The 21,028-nt window shown below is 31.9% G+C and overlaps 1 pseudogene; it reads left to right on the top strand.

Annotated features, from left to right (window-relative positions):
* Positions 1–18,669: 18,669 nt before the first annotated feature.
* On the top strand, positions 18,670–20,389 carry LOC120073593 (annotated as a pseudogene).
* Positions 20,390–21,028: the final 639 nt, after the last annotated feature.

Here is a 21,028-nt window from a genome sequence, read left to right as displayed (position 1 = left end):
TTTTGTGTGTTTGGAGATAAGATTATCAGGGAAGTTGGTTGGAAAAATAGAGTTGAAACAGCTGGAGAAATTATGGAGATCTCGTGTATTTCATTAAAACTCAAAAAAAAAATTTTGTACTTTTTTATTTATTATATTGGTCACAAGACACACCAGGATGAACCTTTAAATTAACTCATCAAACCCATTCTCTATCTCTCTAACAGTTGTGAAATTCCAACAGATTCTTTGTTATTTCAATTGGAATTTACTGATATTTTCAGACTTACACGTGTCAACTTAAAAGTTGGGATATTTATTATATGTCACGTTAATATAATTTTAAAAATAAGATAAAGTCCGCTAATATTAATATAGTGTTTATAAGATAAATTTATGATAGGAACAAAGAAAGTACATACTTCCATTAAGTATTATAAATTTTTATCCAGAAAACGCAACAAAATAAAAGTTAATGAAAATAAGAATTGTGTAACGAAAATAATTTCTTTAAAAAAAAAAATACATTTTGTTTTTTGAAATGAGGATTATTGTCGTTGATAGGGTTAGATTGAAAAATAAATAATAAACCCACCACGATATATCACATTTTTTTTAATACATAATTAGTAACATATGTTAGAAGGTTTGAACTTAATAAAGTAATATATAAAGGGAAGGAATTAGATCATTGAATATTAAATTTTGTGCTCAATTTAGTTTTTGAAGTTTAAAAGATATCAAATAAATCTCTAATCTTTTGATTTTGTGTCTAAATAAGTCTTTTAAATTTTAATTTTGTGTCTAATAAATTTTTTATTTATTTAAAAATTTATTTTAAATTTATGATTGGTTTATTAGACCCAAAATTGAAATTTCAAAGAAAAAAACAAAATTAAATTTGACCCTTAATTTGTCAAATTAAAAACAAAAAGGTGTATTAGACCTAATATAGATTCTTATGAGGTAATATAAGAATGTTATAGATGCAAACTAACTTCTTTATTTATTTATTTGTTATTTTTTGCATATACTCTTTAGTTTACTTTAGGGCTGAATACACAACTCAATATATTTTAGTAAGATTAATTAGAATGGGTGAGACTTTTAGAACTAATAAATAAGTATATAACAACATTTTTAAAGAAATGTAAATATAGTAAAATTTATCCATAATAGACTTTATCGTTAATAGATTCTTATTATTCAAAGATTCCAAGAGTTAGATCTAAATTTTGATATATCTGTAAATTCTTTTGTATTATACTATCTACTAATACTTTAGATCTGATTGCTATAATTGCAACGATTTCTCGGGTTAAATAGTCTGTGAAAAAAAGATTAAAAATTGAAATGTTTCCTATCAAGATTATCAACCAACAACCTAACAGAACATATTCATGGTAGGCCCAAACCATGTTGCGGCCCAGCCCAAGTCCAAGATCAGCCCAATTTAGAACTAGTGTGGCAAGGTTTGGGCCGAGTAGATCAATTTGTTGTGAGGCCCATTTTTGTAAGCAACACAGTTCGGTGTTTTTTCCTAACATATACGAATGTCAGTTCAGCTATACTTTTTCTTAGCTTTTAGTTTGATGTTCTCATATAATAAAGTAAGAACGGGTTTGTGATAATTAAAAAAAGTCTATTGGTATTTTTAATAAAATACCTAAAAATATTTTCTAACATAGTTACTTTTGAAAATTCAACATAACCTTAGTACATGTTTGAGAGTGATTATGAAATTGTTAAACACTATGGTCAGATTCAAAATCACTATGGAATATGCCTTTAATCACTTAAAATAAATTTAATATTTAATTTTATAATTTAATTTTAAATACAATTATTATATCATCGAAATTGGTTTTTGAATAATTTAAAACGTAATATTTTAGATTTATTTTTAAAATAATAAAAGTGAATTTAACTATTTCAACCCATGCTTTTAGAAACAATAAAATAGTCTTAGTGCTCCATTTCTTTGAAAAAATGTTTCAATAAAAAACTCTTAAAAGAAAATTCAACCATAGACATTATTAGTTAAGTTTCTTTAACTTCATCTTTAGTTTCCATCTAATACATTCCCACTAGTGTTTGAACAAAAATTAAAATGCTAAATTAATTAGTCTTACATTTCTCTTTCAATTCATGTCAACATATTATATAATTCATACGTCCTCTTAGTCTTTATTCTTGCTCTATGGTTTTTCAACAATAGAATTCAATGTTTAGAGAACTTCCATAGAATCTTTGATTAATACTATTCTAAATGTAACACTTGTTATTTCTAAACAAACCATCATAATTTTTTTAAATAAATACAAAATAATTACTAAAACACCATATGAATTTAATTATATGCATATAAATATAAAAGACAAGAAATAAATGAGAAAAGAGAAACAAAGTGTTTGGCAAAAAGGAAATTAAAGGATCTTTGAATATGTGGTTCTTTTGGACTTTTCTTCCTAAATTTATAATTAATTGCCAAAAAAGAGGGGCAAAGCAAAAACAAAATAGTAAAAATATATAGGATATCTTCCAATTCAAAGAAGAAAGAAGGTTTAAATTGCCAAATTTGTGGAAGAGGTAAAGGAAATGATTTATGAGAATTTTCCCCATCCAAAGTAATTTGTGATTATCTTGAGAATATAAATATAATTAATTAACAATGACCAATCAATATCATTTAATTTTCTTTTTGGCGGGAATTCTTTAGGTGAATTAGACCATGAAAACCCTAGTATGAAAAGTTGGAGTTTTCATATTTTGACTTTTTATTTATTTGACTGCCTACTGATCTTTCTATTTTCTTTAATTATATCATATTATATACAAGAGTTCATATGGAAGTTGATGATTAAATAAATTTGTAAGTTGAAATCTCTTTGTATGGGACTATTGTTGACTAAGTAAATCTTCTTTTTATTTCTATTTTAAGATATGTGAAAGTTATATATAAAACTTCAAATTAATTAGATTTTGGTGGTTAACAATGGTTGGTGGATCATTGACTAAATTTATGTTAGATAGAGAGACAAACAAGTAAATATAGAAGGATGACCAATGTATGTTTGTTCTTATTTACAAATTATTGGGTTGGAAAAAAAATTGATTCACACTTCTTGGTCTTTAAAGCCTTTTAGTTAATAACGTTTCAAACACAACATTTTAATGTCTAATGTTTGAGTTTAGTAGTAATGGTTCATGCTGTTATTTTTCTTTTGTGTTAATGAAAGTTGACGTGACACTTTTTTTTTTTAAATGTGGGATTTATAATGACTCTAAATAATTGTCATAAATAATATATTTATTGACTCTTGTTTTAGTCTTTGAATCCAACCGTCATGAAAAGATCATCATATTATGCTTTAAAATTTTGTCGTTATTGGATGTTTTATGATTTTTCAATACAATCAATAATAAGTAATTATTGACATTGATTAACTGTAATTGTAAAATTTCATTGTCAATAAATTACTAAAAAATGTGATTTTTCTTATCAACTAAAATTTTACATTTACAATGAGAATTTGTCGCAAAAATGTTAATAGTGTCACATCTACAATATCAAGAATACCTTGGTCATGACACTTTCTTTATATCACAATTTTATGTACATAACGCCTATTTATCATCACTAAAGTTGGATTGATGACAGTATTCAGTGTCATATAATTACGTCTCATGATATTTTTGTCAAATGTTAAAGAAATGCTCATAATGATGGACAATTATTTATTTGACACATGTTATTCTACTTATATTTCCAAAATAAATTATTCAAAATTTGATTCATAATAGGTACAAACATATCTAAGAACTTTCACATCTTTTGTCCAGGACTTAGTAAAAAAAAAAAAAAAAAAAAAAAAAAAAAAAATTAATTTTAAAGTTCAATCAATACATCAATGTCGATAATACTAACTTCAACTTGTGATAGGAGTTTGATGAGCTGAAGCTCATGGGGCAGTTTCAATGAGCGAAAAGAAGAAAATAAAAATGGAGAAAGAAGAAGAAGAGAAAGATAGATCGCTGACAACTGACGGCGAGTGACTGTGATAATAATAATTGTAGCAGAGTTGTTATGGAGGAGGGAGAAAGAAAAAAAAAAAAAAAAACAAAAGAAGATGAAAAAGGAAAAATATATATTTGTTTCTATTTCAAAAAAGTTAAACAAAAAAAAAAAAATTCACGACAAAGACAAAAATGTTAATAACTCAAATCTCATAATAAAAACTTTAATTTTCTCTAAATTTTAATTAAGAACGTAAAAATGATTTTAGAGACGTAAGTGGAGATAAAAGAGCCTTATAACTTATAAGCAAGCCATCCTACTTTCAACAACTAAAACATTCAAAATTAAATTATCAAAATAAATAATATGCAAATTATAAATTCTTCTCGACCTGTTTTATTTTATTATTGGTTGTAGGTCCTTGTCAATTTCAATTTTCAATTTCTAAGGGGGGGAAATAAAAAATATTATCATAGAATATACGTAAATATTATAATATTTAGTAGTTGGAATAATACCACTAGGGCTAGTAGGCTAATTAATTGAAGTGTGTGAAATGAACCTTTGGTATTGGAAAGTGATTGATGGAATGTATATATATAAAACATAATCATGCAGTTTATTATTTCAAATGATGAATATTTTAAAATTAAGAGATTCTTTCATGAAATTCATTATTTGAAATACCAATTGATGCTAAATTGCTAACAAGCATCCATTGGAATTCTACCAAGAAGCTATATTTATAAATATTTTGTACTTTTTCTTTTTGTTGAGAGTTCGATAGACGTTAAAATTCGAATTTGTGATCTTTTAGTCGATGATATATATTTTAATCGACCGAATTATGATTTTTGGGTTGACTTTAAATACACATTACATAGTCTTGGGTGAATAAACTAGGATAAAATACATTATAGAAATTACTCCTAAATTTTGTGTTTTGTTTCAAAACCATTCTAAACTTTCAAAAAGTTTAACTAATACCCTTAGTTTTTCTTTTAAAAAAAGTTCAAACATACTCTTACAGTTAGTTCTCTTACATACTCTTACAGTTAGTTCAAACATACTCTTACATACTTTACAGTTAGTTTTCGATAAAAATCCTTAAGTACTTTGTTTAAATAAATACTTGCGTCGTTTCTAGAGTTTCAATAGTACCTTTAAATTTTTTAAAAAACTCATCTAGCATTAGTATGGGATAGAAACTGTTAGTACTTCATTTCAAAAGTTGCGTTAATAGTCTTAACCTTTCAAAAAAATGAGGTTAAAAAAAGTGTTCTTATGGTTAGTATATAGGTGAAAACCGTTTATCTACACACCCCATTTCACATCCTCTTCTATTTCCTTTTTCTCCTTTGATTCAATCTATGACCTTAAACTTTGATAAGATGCAAGAAAATAGAAAATTTGTTTTTATTATATTTTCATATATCCAAATATAGAAATGACACATGTATTTATAGAAGATTACATCATAACAGAAAATGGCTAAACAATTAAAGTCATTGGGCTTAATTCAACAATGGCCTTTGGACTGGACTTCTTTAATGTGCTATCTTAACATTCCTTCAAGCCAATGGAAGATGGAGATATGACATTGAGCTTGGAACGAAGCTTTAGAAAAGCTTGTGTAGAGATGGTCTTGTAAAATATGTCTGCTACTTGTGCTGAAGCTGGTAGATGTCGTATATCAATTTTCTTTGCTAAGACAAGGTCACGAACAAAGAAAATTGTTGGGGTTTGTGCCCTAAAGTCTCGTGTCCTGTAGTTTGTAAACAACTTTGTAAGAACACTTGTGATGTATAATATATATGATATTTACTTCACTTCTTGACTTTGCACATTTAGATGTTTTTTATTTTACCACAAACTAATAAACTTAATATCACTGGTTGTCTTTATGTAACTTAAGCATGTATGTAGTGACATACAAGTAAATCATGTCTTAAGTGATAACCAAAAGAGTCTATAGTATATGGATATAGGAGGGAAACCTTATCCTGGTAACACTATGGACGCAGCCCACTTTGTGGAATTGTTACAAGTATTGTGACTTGTCATAAATGGTTTGATCTTGATCATTCGTGTAATGGACATGCAAGCGGGGGTGTCCTATACAAAGAGTTTGTATAAAGACTTGACCTCAAAGTGTTAATGTCTCATCATATAACTCCATTCATGATTGAGACTTCATTTCACTAGGATGACCATAGGTAACATGACCTCAATTCTGAGTGAGTTGGGAACTCCTGCCATTGAGGGCGGTCCTTCGATTTGCATGGGTACGAGTGGCCAGAGCGCCGACTCAAACCTACCACTTTGGGGATTCGTCTGATTTGGGAGTTGGGAACTCAACTTCACTAGATGAAGTTCACTTAGTCCCTGTCTCTTATACACATCTAGATGTGTATAAGAGACAGCAACTTCACTAGATGAAGTTCACTTAGTCCCCAAAACAGGGGTAAGAAGATAGATTACTCTCTTAAGGGCTAATCTCGGGGCTTGAACGATGTGGCACCACACACCTTCTCATGGCCCGAGAGGTGTTCATACATAGTAGGACTATGTTGTATTGTTTATTAGAGGGATCAGTGGTACTTAAGGAGAAAGATGTAATTACAGGGGCAAAACGGTAAATTAGCTTGTTGTAATTACGAGCATCTGTGAAGAGTCATCGTACTGATGATTGGTTATATCCAATGGACATAGAAATATATCTATGGAAAGAAGAGTTCAACTGTCGGTCTTTATTGAAATGTCTGGCAGTTAACGGATGGTAGATATCGTGACTAAAGAGTTTAGTTAGTTATTTACGTACCATTGGAGCTTCGAGTCTTAGGTCCATAAGATTCCTTTGGTAGCTTGGATACAAGTTAAGAGTCAGTTTTTGGATCAATTTGAAATATTCAAATTGACAAGAGGGAGTTCGATTATATATGATATAATTGAACGAGTTAATTAAATATGATATAATTAACTTTATGTATGAGATACATTAATTTAGAGGAAATTGGATATAAATATGATTTATATCTAGTGGAGGAAAAATATTATAATTAATATATGATATTAATTTATATGTTATGAATATGATGAGATCATATTCATTGGACGGTTAAAAGGGAAGTGGAATGACGTCTCTTCTATTTTAATAACGGGCGAGTGAGTTGAAAGATCACTTTGAGATGCATAAATAGCTCACGGTGTGGTAAGCATGAGATGCGCGGACATTGTGTTAAAGAGTGTGTCATCGCTTAGAAAATCAGTGCCTGCACGATCGCTTACCTATATGATATTGCTAAGCGATCACTTACCAATTACACCTTTGCACACTATTTACTAAACGATCGTTTACCTTTTCCTAAGCGATCATTTAACTCCTGATATTTACTAAATGATTGTATAGACACTCGCTTACCCTTTTCCTACACTATCGTTTAGACGATCGCTTACCCTTTTCCTGTACGATCGCTTACTTCTTCCTATAGGATCGTATACTTCACCTAAACGATCAAGCATCTTTTCTATGCGATAGACGAGCTTATCTTCCACTTGCTTGATCATTGTGTATGGTCTCTCTTCCTTCTTCCCTCTATCAAATCCGAACAAAGTCCACACTTTGGATTCTCACTCCAAGAATATCGAGGGCTCTGAGTGGTAGTGTCATCTTCGTTTTCTCCTATTCGAATGGTGATTTTTCAAGATAGACGGTTGGGTTTTAGACTCGCTATGAAGAAGAAATCTTCAACTGGTATGATCTTTTGATCTCTTTAGCATTATGAATGTATATTAGTATGTTTGAATGTATATGTCGTATTTCTGTCACAATGAATTGGAAAGACCCGCTTCCGCTCGTAGGTACTCTTGAATAAGAGTTTCTTCACTGTGTATTAGGGTAGTCCTTTGATCTGTATGGGTGAGAGTGACCAGATTCGTCGACTCAATATGCCTACTATTTTAGGGATTCGTCTGATTGGGGAGTTGGGAACACAAATACATAAGAAGGAATTCACTTCTTCCCATTGTTAGTAGATAAATTGCCCCCTTAAGAGCCGATTCTGGGTCTTGAACAATGTAGCCCCACACCCTCTCTTGGCCTGAGAGAGGTTCATTTATATTGAGCTATGACTAATTGTTCATTAAAGAGATCAGTGGTACTTAAGAAGTTAGATGTAAGGAGTAAAATGGTAATTTTAACCTAGATGTATTTACGAACAATTTGTGAAGGCCAACGTGCTGTTGATTAGCTATATCCAATAGACATAGAAATATATCTATAGTGCAAAGAATGAAGCTGTCGGTCTTTAGTGGAGTGATCGATAGTTAATGAAGGTTGATTAATTTAATTAAATAGTTCAATTAATTAATCTCGCATCATTAAAACTTTAATCTATAGGTCCATAAGGTCCCCTTATTAGCTCATTAAGGATTAAAAAAACTCAAATTAATTTCGAATTAATTTGAATTGTTCAAATTAATTAAAGAGATTTAATTATATCTAGTACAATTAATATAATGTATTTAATTATATCTAGTACAATTAATATAATGTATGTGATATATTATAATATAAATTTTTTATAAAAGAAATAAATATTTGAATATGATTCAAATATTAATTATATGAATGTGAATCATATAAAAGCTATAAGTTAAAATTAATATGATTTTATTCATGTTAATGCTGTAGGTTATATGAGAGAATAATAAACCATAGGTAATATTATATGCGATATAATAAACTATAGATTATAGATTATATGAGATATAATACATAGTTTAATATTAATTATATTAAATTAGTTTAATATAATTTTGTATTTGAATTTTGAATTCAAATCTTTAACTCCTCAGGAGTTTTTTTTCTTTTTGTGGAGGGAGTTATTTCCTTAGTTCTCCATGCATTGGAAAGACAAAGAAATTGATATATATGATTTATTAGTTTTTAAAAAATCTCTCTAAAAAGATCATCTGTTTCTTATTCTTTCCGTTCTTTGGAAAAATCCCTTAACCAATGTTGGGTTTTATATCCTAAAACTCGTGATTTGTAAACTATAAAATTATTCTACTATCAATAAAGATGTTATTGAGTTTTATTCAATAAAGTTGTTGTTGAATGTATGAATTGTTCATTTTGTTTTAGGAAAAACCTAGATCCAATAAACTAATATCCATAGCTGTTACATGAATGTTTGGATTTTATGTGGAGACATAAGAGGGTCTATAGTATACAGATAAGGTTGGGTACCTTATTCTGGAAACACTATTGGATGTGGCTTACTTTGTATTTAGTACAAATAATGTGATCCTAAATCGTTCACGTGGAGACATGCGAGTGGGGCCATCCTGTGTAAAGAGTTTGGATAAGACTAGACCAAGAGATAAGTCACTATTACTTTATAACGTTATTTACTGTTTAAGATTGACTATTTCAAAACGATGACCTAGGTAACTTGACCTTAATCCTGAGCTAACTATGAGCTTCCGTTTATTCGAGATTATCCTTATATTTGCATGGGTGAGAGTTGGCCCAATAGCGCCGACTCAATAAACCCCCAATTTCAGGGATAAGATCAGGTAGATAGTTAGGGGCATAGGGTGCAAGACGAAATTCATTCTGACCTGCTTTTAGGGATAGTAGAGAGGTTGCTCCTTTAAGTACAGACTCTGGGTTTTGAATAAGGGGCCCTACCCTCTCATTTTCCCAAGAGGGACTCGATTTGGTGATTGGATCACAAATCAAATTATTCATTAGAGGATCAATGAGACTTAAGGAGCAAGATGTAATCTCGGGGGTAAAACAACTTTTGACCTAACTATTATTATGGACAACCTGTGAAAGGTTGACTTACTGATTATGGTTAAATCAAGTGGACAGAAATATATCTAAAGTGAGGAGAATATAGTTATGGGCTTTAGTGGAGTGACCCGATAGTTTACGAATGTTGATTAACTCAGTTTAGCCAATTAATTTCAACCGTTGGAGCTCATGATCTGTAGGTTTTTTAGGTCCCCTACTAGATCATAAATGGACTAAAACTTAAAATAGTGTGATGAGAGAATTTGAAACATTCAAATTCAAATTAAGGGAATCAGTAATTATATACGATATAATTATACATTTAATTATTGAAATAAACGAAATTGGAGAATTAGGTAATATTTAAATTTGATTTAAATATTAATTACATGAATAGGGATTCATAATTAAGAAAATGGTACATTTTTTTCTCATAAAAATCCAAGATATATCACCTATGTCACCAATATCGTCAATATATTATTTTATGGATATATAGTTGACATCTTTATAAAAACGTAGAAATACTGTCAAAATATCGTGGATATATCACCCAAATATCATAGATATATCTTCGACGTGTCATTTAGTTGTCTCTAGATGTCGTTTTTCTAGTTTATTTCAATTTTCAAACTTTTCAATCTCCAACTGTTTTCAATTTCCAACATTTCTAAATTTCTAGCCTTATCTTCCATTCAAAACATTCATTTTCAAGATTAAATTTGAATAAAAACCACAAAAAAACTATATTTAATTTTGCAACTATTTAAACTTTTCGAAAGACACATATGTGCCACACAGTACCACACAACTGCTTTGGAAGTGTGCCACTTTTCAGAGGCATATTATTTTCTTGCATTAAGATTGAAATTTTATTCATCTTTTTGTGTAAGAGAACAAGCAGCTTCAGAGGAATGATGTAAGGGAAAAAGAAAGGGGAAAAGGAAGGAGAAAAAGCGAGAGATGAAAAAAGAAAATAGAAAAATTCACATAATACATGAAAAAATAGTATGAATGGTCCCTTCATTTAAAATTTATCAACTCAACTTGCTTCATCATTTAAAATTTACCGACTCAACATTCTATGTCACTTTTTTTCGTTAACTTTGATCAATGGTCAATTAATCTAGAGACCATTTAGAAGCACTTTTCATACCTAAGGGACTAAAGTATTCATTTTGAAACTTTAGAGACCAAATAAACTATAACATCACAACTTAGGGACCAAAAGCACATTTTACCCGTATAATTTCAGGAACTATCAAAATCGAAGTAACATTAGAGTTGACACCTAATACAATCTATTATATTAATTAAAATGCAGTCTGTTCTTAAACATGAGGGGTAAAAAGTAGAAACCTTAAAAAAGACAAAAAACGAAAAGCCCTTAGATAGGAAATTTGAGAAAGATAAAGAGGATAAACTCACTAGAGTGTAGGAAACACACAATGTAAAACTAACTGCAAACATACTAAAAAAGAACATCCTCAAATACTATATTAAGCAATAAAATGAGAAATTTTTTGCAGTGAAAAGGTTATTACACACAATACAAAGAAAAACAGAGCATGATACAAAGCCTCAAACAACTACACAATATGTGGCAACAATAATATTTAATAAATAAATAAATAAATAAAAACTTAAACATTTTAAGGTAACCAAATATACTGCCAAATGACAATACCCTCAATCAACAATTTTGAAAAAAGAACCACAAGAAAAGAACCCATCTAGTGCCTGATACCTAAAACAAGATCCTAAGGTTGAATCTCAATTTGAATATTCGGAGTCTCAAAGTGTGTTTGGAAGGGATGTTTTAAAGCTAAGAAACATGGATACGGATACGAGATACAAATTCGATATGACATTGACACGGTGACATGCCATTTTTTGAAAATTTAGGACAGAGACATTTTTTAATGTACTTATCATTTTTAAACAAGACGGAAATTTAAAGTTAATGAGAAGGAAATTTAAAGTTAATGAGTTTATTTATTTCTATGCTTTAAAAGTTAATTCTATGTATTTCTCTCTCAAATTTTATTATTTTTGTCATATATGTGTTGACTTAGTATATGTAAGAAGAATTTAATGCATGTCTACCAAATGTTGGTCCTATTTTGGCTTTGTAAAACTAGTGTGTTGAAGAAGGTGAACAAAAAACTTCAGCTCTCTATTTCAGCTCACTCTGTTTGAAGCCCCTGTTCAAAACAATAAAACAGAAAGAGAAGGTTATATATAAATAAATCACTTGTAAAGAATGCAAAGTAGTTTTTATTTTTCCATTTTCATGAGACTGATCAGAGAGCAAACAATGAAAAAGAGAGCTAAGAGTTAGAACTCATCTGAGATTTCTTGTAATCTTGAAGCCGTTTGAATAAAATTGAAGACCCTTTACAAAGTGGATGTAGGTGGATTGCAAACACTGAACCACTATACTTCTAGGTATATTCCTTCTTCTTCATCATTTCAGGTGTGCAGGCTTAAATTTTCTTATTTTTTTTGGCCATAAATCTTCACTGATTTCACCTGCAAAACATAAGAGACAGAGAGGAGTAGAAAGAATTGTATAACCCTAATTGTTCATCTTTCTATCGAGAGAAGATGGAAATGATAGGCTAAGCTAAATTTTCTTACCATTTTTTTTACTCTGAAACATGGCACTTTAAGGTCCACTCGTGGCAACTAACCTACTTTTTGCACTCTTCTTTTTTGGGCTGAACACAAAGAAAAGATAAGTGCTTAGTTTTGGGCCTTGGGTTTCTATTCTGTAGTTGGGCCCATTAATAACAACTGGTATCAAAGCTTCAGACTTCTTGAAGTTCTTGAAATCTCAGTTCAGCTTCTTGAAGTTCTTGAGAGATCAGAAATCAGTTTTCTTGAAATTCTTGAAGAAGCACAAGATAGATTCTTGAAGATCTTGGAATGGCTACTGCTAAATTCGAAATTGAGAAGTTTAATGGAGCAAGAGACTTTGCTCTTTGGACAAAAAGAGTCGAAGTTTTTTTGAGTTCTCAAAAGGCCTTGAAAGCCATTGATGATCCGAAGACCTTGCTTACTACTCTAAGTGCTGAAGAAAGACAGAATATGGAAGAAATTGTATACAGAACTCTCATCCTAAATATTTCAGACAGTGTGTTGAGACAAGTCATAAATAAAGACACTGTATATAAAGTTTGAGAGACATTGAAGATTCTCTACGACAAAAAGGGTCTTCCAAACAAGTTGTATATTAGAGAAGACTTTTTTCTTTCAAAATGAGACACTCCAAGTTATGAGAATTTAGATGAATTCAAGAGATTTACAAATAAATTTAATCAATCAGGGGAAAAACTAGGAGCAGAAAGTGAGGTTGTTTTGCTGATCAACTTACTCCATGACACCTATAAGGAGGTCAGAACAACTTTGAAATATAGTAGAGAGACTGTGACATTAGACACTATCATCTCGGACTTACGGAGTAGAGAACTAGAGTTGTAAGCAGAAGGCAAGGGGGCTCGTGGTGCTGAATCTCTTTTCTCTAAAGGCAAGCATCAGTTTAAGAAAAATTATTTTAATAAAAATCAGAAAACTCATGAAGAGAGGCCAATCTTAAAGTGCTTCATCTACTATAAAGAAGGGCATTTGAAGAGAAATTTCCCTGAAAGGGGAAAACATCATAGAAAAGATGATAACAAGAGGTACATGTCATATGGTAGAGATGACTCAACCAGAAGTAGAGACTTCAGAGGTGATGATCAAAGAAAGTCAAGGGAGTACGGGAGGAGTCAGAGGCTTGTTGGAGAGGAAACCTATTATACTGAGGTCCTTGCTTTTGCAATTAAGAAAGCCATGGATTCTGAAACGGAAGAGGGAGTCCGGGTCCTAGACTCAGGATGTACTTATCATGTGACTTTCAAAAGAAGATGGTTTGTTGACTACAAATAAGAAGAAGGAGACTCAGTTTACACGGGAAATAACAATGAATGTGAAATCATTCAGTACTATTAAAACTCTCAGACAACAAGGAAGTACTTTTAAAGAATGTTAGGTATGTTCCAAAGCTTAAGAGAAATCTCATCTCTTTGGGCATGCTTGATGATCAAGGCTGCATATTCATTGAAGAAAGGAATGTCTTGAGGATAGAAAAACAGGGAAGGTTAATCCTCATTGGGAAGAAAATTGATGGGTTATATATTTTAAAGAAAGATGGTCAGTCAAAGTACGTCTTGTTGGTAGAAGCTGGAAAGGACAGTTGAATTGTGGCGTCGAGGACTCTCTCACATTAGTGAAAGAAGATTGAATGAACTTCTAAAGCAAGGCTTAATTCAGTCTAAAGGTACTAAAAGGCTCAATTTTTGTGAACATTGTGTGGTTGGGAAGTCCAAAAGAATGAAGTTCACAAAATGAGTTCATTCAACCAATACCATCCTTGACTACATTCATGGAGATCTATGGGGTTCTACACCAACTCCTTCTTGGGGAGGTTCCAAGTATTTCTTATCCCTCATAGATGATTTCTCTAGAAAGGTGTGAACTTATTCCTTTAAATCAAAGGATCAAACATTTGAATGTTATAAAAATTGGAAGGCTAAAGTAGAAGCTCAAACTGAGAATAAATTTAGATTTTTCAGAATTGATAATGGCCTAGAATTCTTAGGAAATAATTTTTACTTTCTTTGTGTTGAGTGTGGTTTAACTAGACACAGAACAGTAGCCTACACTCCTTAACAGAATGGAGTTGCAGAGAGAATGAATAGAACACTAATGGAAAGGGTGAAATGCATGCTGTCTGAAGTAAAAATTACAGAAGAGTTTTGGGCAGACGCTCTAGCTTCAACAACCTTTACAATTAATAGAAGTCGTGGTGTTTCTATTGATATGAAAACCCCTGAAGAAAAATGGAGAGGTATATCCCCAAATTTATCAATTCTAAAGCCTTTTAGATATACTACCTATGTTCACATTAAACAAAACAAGTAGGAACCTAGAGCCATGAAATGTATGTTCATTGGGTATCCTGAAAGAGTAAAATACTTTAAATATTGAGATTTCAGTTCTAATAGAAGTTTAATTAGCAAAGATGTGACCTTTAAGGAGAATGAGTCCTATATGGATTCTGAAACTTTAACACAGTCAACCAAGGGAGATCAATTTGTCCTTCATTCTAGTTCTCATGTTGAAGTTCACCTAAGAAATGGAACCTCTGTAACAACATTTGAACATTTACAACCCTCAGATGTTCCAAGTACTTCTGAGGCCAGAACTGAAAGGCAAACTGAGAACCTAGAAGACTATCTTCTGTCAAGAAGACAGAGAAAGAAGAACCAGCAGACTTCCCTCTAGATTTGCAAGTGCTGATTGCATTTCTAATCATTTTATTGATGATGACAGTGATGAGCCTAGCAGTTTTGAGGAAGCTCTAAACAGTAAAAAAGAAGATTGAATGGCTTGCAACAATGAAGAGTGAAATAGACTCTCTCTACAAAAATGAAACATGGGAGTCGGCTGATAGACCACTTAATAAAGGAGTCATTCCTTGTAAGTGGGTTTATAAGAATAAATACTTGGGAGAAAACAATCAAGATGTAAAGTAAAAGGCCAGGCTTGTTGCCAAGGGTTTTAAATAGAAAGAGGGAGTAGATTATATAGAGATCTTTTCTCCAGTGGTAAAGTACACCTCAATTAGAGTTCTCTTTTCTATTGTGGCTTGTGAAGATCTTGAATTAGAACAGATGGATGTTACTACAGCTTTCCTATATAGAAGCTTGAAGGAAGAACTTTATATGTAACAGCTTAAGGGTTTTGAGGTTCAAGGGAAGAATGAACTAGTTGGCAAGCTAAATAGGTCCTTATATGGACTGAAACAGTCTCCTAGGTACTGGTATAAGAGGTTTGATATCTTCATCAACAAAATAAATTTTGTGAGGAGCTTATATGATCCTCGTGTTTACTACAGAAAGTTTCCAAATAATCTACCTACTGTTATATATTGATGATATGTTGTTGGTAGGGAAAAGTATGATTGAGCTAAATGAGATCAAAGATCAATTGAAAGCTGAATTCGAAATGAAGGACCTAGGGTCAACTAAAAAAATCCTAGGTATAGAGATTATAAGACAAAGAAGCAGGAGAGAATTGTTCTTATCTCAGAAGCAGTACACTAAAAAAATGTTAGACAAATTTAATATATCCAATGCTAAATTAGTATCTACACTTATGGGTCAACAATTCAAGTTATCCTCCAAGGACTCTTATAAAAACCCAGCTGAGAATCTAGCTTTGTCAGATGTTCCTTTTTCTAATGCCACTGGGAGTTTGATGTATTTGATGGTGTGCACTAGACCTGACCTAGCCTACAGTTCAAGTCTAGTCAGTAGGTACATAGGCAACCCTGGAGAAAATCACTAGGAAGCTATAAAATGGGTATTTCGATACCTAGTAGGATCAGTGGACATAGGACTATTATCCTAATGAGCCTAAACTACTTCTACAAGGGTGTGTTGATGCAGATTTTGCAGGGGGCAGTAACAAGATGAGGTCCCCAACAGGTTACTCCTTTTTGTTAGGAGGAAACATTATAAGCTGAAAGTCTACTCTACAATCAGTAGTTGTCTTATCAACTACTGAAGCTGAATTCATAGCTGTAACGGAAGCAATCAAAGAAGCAATTTGGCTACAAGATGTAATCATAAAACTAGATCACATATAAGAATCAATAAAATTATTATGTGATAACCAGTGTGCAATCCATTTAACAAAAAATTAGCTTTACATGACAGAACAAACCACATAGATGTAAAACTTTTCTTTGTCAGAGACATCATCAAGAAAGGAACAGTTATTATTCAAAAAGTAAAAACAGAGGACAACGAAGCTGATTTTCTGACTAAAGCCTACCAAGACCTAAGTTTGATCATTGTTTAAATCTACTTAGAATAGTAGATTTGAAAAGAAGGAAATAGTTACCAAGCATATTAGGTCTTCAAAAAAGTTTTTGCTTCAAGAGGAAGATTTGTTGAAGAAGGTGAACAAAAAACTTTAGCTCTCTGTTTCAACTTACTCTGTTTGAAGCCCCTATTCAAAACAATAAAACAGAAAGAGAAGGTTGTTATAACTACTTTCTGTTTAAGAGCTAGGTTGTTATAACTACTTTCTGTTTAAGAGCTCTAACTACGTATATAAATAAATCACTTGTAAAGAATGCAAAGTAGTTTTTATTTTTCCATTTCCACGAGACTGATCAGAGAGCAAACAATAAAAAAGAGAGTTGAGAGTTAAAACTCATCTGAGATTTCTTGTAATCGTGAAGCTGTTTGAATAAAATTGAAGACTCTTTACAAAGTGGATGTAGGTGGATTACAAACACTGAACCACTATATTTCTGGGTGTATTCTCTCTTTTTCTTCATCATTTCAGGTGTGCATGCTTAAATCTTCTTATTTTTTTGGCCATAAATCTTCATTGATTTCACCTACAAAACAAAATAGATAGAGATGAGTAGAGAGAATTGTATAACCCTAATGGTTGGTTATATTATCTTTTCTAGGCCCAATTAATCAAGATCAATTATGAGATGGTGAAGAAATGGCTGAGGAAGGCTTTGTGTAAATCCTCAATGTGTAGATACTCAATACTCGATGAGTTTCTGCTCGTTACTCGATGAAATTTTCCTTCTATCCTCGATGAGTTTTTGTTCTTCGCTCGATGGAACTTGACAAGTATTGATCGTTACTCGATGAGTATTAATCTTTACTCGAAGATGAAAATTCTTGACTCGATGCTACTCGATACTCTGAAAACGTTATGATTTGATAACAAAATCGTGTTTTGATCGATTTACAGAGAAACATATGAAGATTGAAAGAAGATGAAGAGAAGAAGAAGAAACACGCAAAGTTACGTGGTTCTGCCAATAAGCCTACGTCCATGGGAAGATTCACTTTCTTCCTCACTTGAAGATTGCTTACAATAGTTTTGTTTACAGAAAAATAGGAAGTGTGATATATTATCTCTTATGTTGTCATCAGTAGTATTTATAACACATACCATTTGACCATTACAAGATAAAGTTAGTTATGTAAACTAAAATAGCTGAAGTGGTATTTGAGTCATGGTTTTTACACCTAATTGTTCATCTTTCAATCGAGAGAAGATAGAAATGACAGGATGAGCTAAATTTCTTTACCATTTTTTTTACTCTGGAACATGGCACTTCAAGGTCCACTCGTGGCAACTAACCTGGTTTTTGCATTCTTCTCTTTTGGGTTGAACACAAAGAAAACAGAAGTGTTTAGTTTTGGGCCTTGGGTTTCCATTCTGTAGTTGAGCCCATTAATAACATAGTGTTTAACATATCTATTACACTAATAAGTTTTTTTTATACGTGTCCAAGTGTTCGACTCGTGTCAGACACATACACACTAGTCAAATTAAAGTGTTCGTGCTTCTTAGCTTTAAAGTTTTCAAGAGTTAAAAGGATCAAAAGCGACTATTCACTATTGACTGCCAGGAAACAACCCCCAACTTATTGTCTAGTGTTTGAATAAGTTTAATCTTGCACATATGAAGCTATTATGGAACGAGTAACATAAATGATATGAGGTAAATTTGGAGCTTATCAAAGCCAAAAAACCTTGTTGGAATGAGGAAAAAGACCACTAAAATTCACTTAGATTTCTGTGTGTCATACTAGGGCTGAAGTAAAGAAGCACTACTATGCTAGAGAAGCTTCTCGGATGATAACTAGTCCCCGAAATCAACCATTATAATCATTCATTGATGAAATATCACGAGGCTCAAACTAATGAGCAAAACTCAAACTAAACTTTCACTCTGATTGAATTTATTAAGCATATTATATTAGCTAAACAAAGTTGATGCGTTGATGAGTCAAGATGTTGGGCTATATGTCGTGATGAGGATTGGCCCTTATGTGTGTGCCAAGTGGAACTATGGAGGCTTTCCACTGTGGTTGCACAATATGCCAGGAATCCAATTTCGAATTGACAATCAAGTTTACAAAAATGAAATGCAAATTTTCACTACAAAGATAGTGAATATGTGTAAACAAGCCAACCTATTTGCATCACAAGGAGGGCCAATAATTTTAACTCAAATTGAGAAAGAGTATGGAAGTGTGATGAAACCACATGGAAATGCAAGAAAAACATATATCAATTGGTGCGCTCAAATGGCCGAATCTCTTAATATTGGTGTTCCATGGATCATGTGCCAACAAAGTGATGCCCCACAACCTATCATTAATACATGTAATGGATTCCATTGTGATAACTTTAGTCCTAACACTCCTAAGAGCCAAAAAATGTTTATTGAAAATTGGGTAGGATGGTTCAAGAAATGGGGCGACAAAGACCCTTATAGAAGTGCAGAAGACATAGCTTTTTCTGTGGCAAGATTTTTCCAATCTGGTGGGGTGTTTAACAATTATTACATGTATCATGGAAGAACCAAATTTGGAAGAACATCAGGAGGTCCATTCATCACTACGTCTTATGACTATAACACCCCAATTGATGAATATGGAAACTTGAATAAACCTAAATGGGGACATCTTAAACAACTCCATGCATCCATTAAAATGGGAGAGAAGAGTTTCACTAACGGCACCCGCACAAACAAAAAATTTGGTAGCTTTGTAACTTTAACGAAATTTTGTAACCCAACAACAGGGGAAAGGTTTTACTTTTTGAGCAACACAGATGGTAGCAATGATGCTACCATATATTAGCAAGCATATGGAAAATATTTTGTACCAGCTTAGTCTATGAGCATTCTTAATAGTTGCATTAAAGAGGTTTTCAACACTGCAAAGATCAATTCTCAAATATCTATGTTTATGAAGGCACAAAATGAAAATAAAAATGCACAACTCTCGTGGATATGGGTTCCAAAGCCCATGAGACACACTTTACAAGGGAAAGGTACATTTAAGGAAAACCTTCTTTTGGAACATAAAGGAACCACTGTTGATTTGAATGACTACTTGGGGTACGTGACGAATGTTGACACTAATGCAACATCATCACTTCAAAATGTAACTCTTCAAGTGAATACAAAGGGACATGTGCTTCATGCCTTTGTGAATAGAAGGTAAAATTGGGTTGCAATGGGGAAGTAATGGCCAGAGCTTTGTATTTGAGAAACTGTATTATTAAAAGTAGGAACCAACACAATAACCCTTTTGAGTACCATAATAGGGCTAAAAGTTATGATGCATTTTATGATACAGTGCCAATTGGAATTGATGGAGGTTCTATTTACCTAATTGGAGATATAAATGACACAACTAATTTTTCATAAAATTTAGGGTCTTATAAGGTTGGATTAAATGGAGAAATTAAGCTTTACAACTCAATGTTCTCACAACGAACAAATTGGAGCACATTAAACCAAAAATCTATTGAGAGGAGAATGACATGGTACAAAACAGGCTTTAAGACACCTTCAAGACTTGATCCTGTAGCATTGGACATGCAAGGAATGGGAAAAGGTCAAACTTGGGTGTATATGACTACAGAGGTGCATATGACCCTTTTATTGCTGGTAATGATAATTGTAGTACAACCTTGTTGGGAATGTCCTAGAACTCGCAGTTTGTAAATTTTGTGTTAAATATTCTATTTATCAATAAAATATTATTGCGTGTCTTATTCAATAAAGTTGTTGATTTTGCATTCTATTATGAAAATCCAATAAACATATCTATCGTTATAGTATGAATACTTTAATTTTATGTGGTGACATAAGCAGGATCAAGTTAATAGTATATAGCCTAAATGGTCTATAAGTATATGTATGAAATTGGGTATCTCATCCTGATAACACTATTGGATGCAGCCCATTTTGTATAGGTAATACAAATAATGTGATTCACAGATCATTCATGTAGAGACATGTGAGTGGGGGCATCCTATGCAATGAGTTTGCATATAGACTGGACCATGAAATAGTCACTTTTCTTTATAAGAACCGTTTACTATTAAAAGTGACTATTTCATACTTAAGTAACCTAGGATAACTCGATCTTAATCCTGAGCTAGTTATGAACTTCTGTTTATTTGGGATTATCCTTTAATCTGCATGGGTGAGAGTAGTCCAACAACACTGCTCAATAAGTCTTCCATTTTGGGGATAAGATCGGATGGATAGTTGGGGACATAGCTCAACAAGATGAAATTCACTCCTACCCATTTTAGGGTTAGCAGATAGGTTGTTCTCTTAAG

This window comes from Benincasa hispida, chromosome 3, assembly GCF_009727055.1.
Source record: "Benincasa hispida cultivar B227 chromosome 3, ASM972705v1, whole genome shotgun sequence".
Classification (NCBI taxonomy): Eukaryota; Viridiplantae; Streptophyta; class Magnoliopsida; order Cucurbitales; family Cucurbitaceae; genus Benincasa; species Benincasa hispida.
This window is presented reverse-complemented; position numbering and strand designations above follow the sequence as displayed.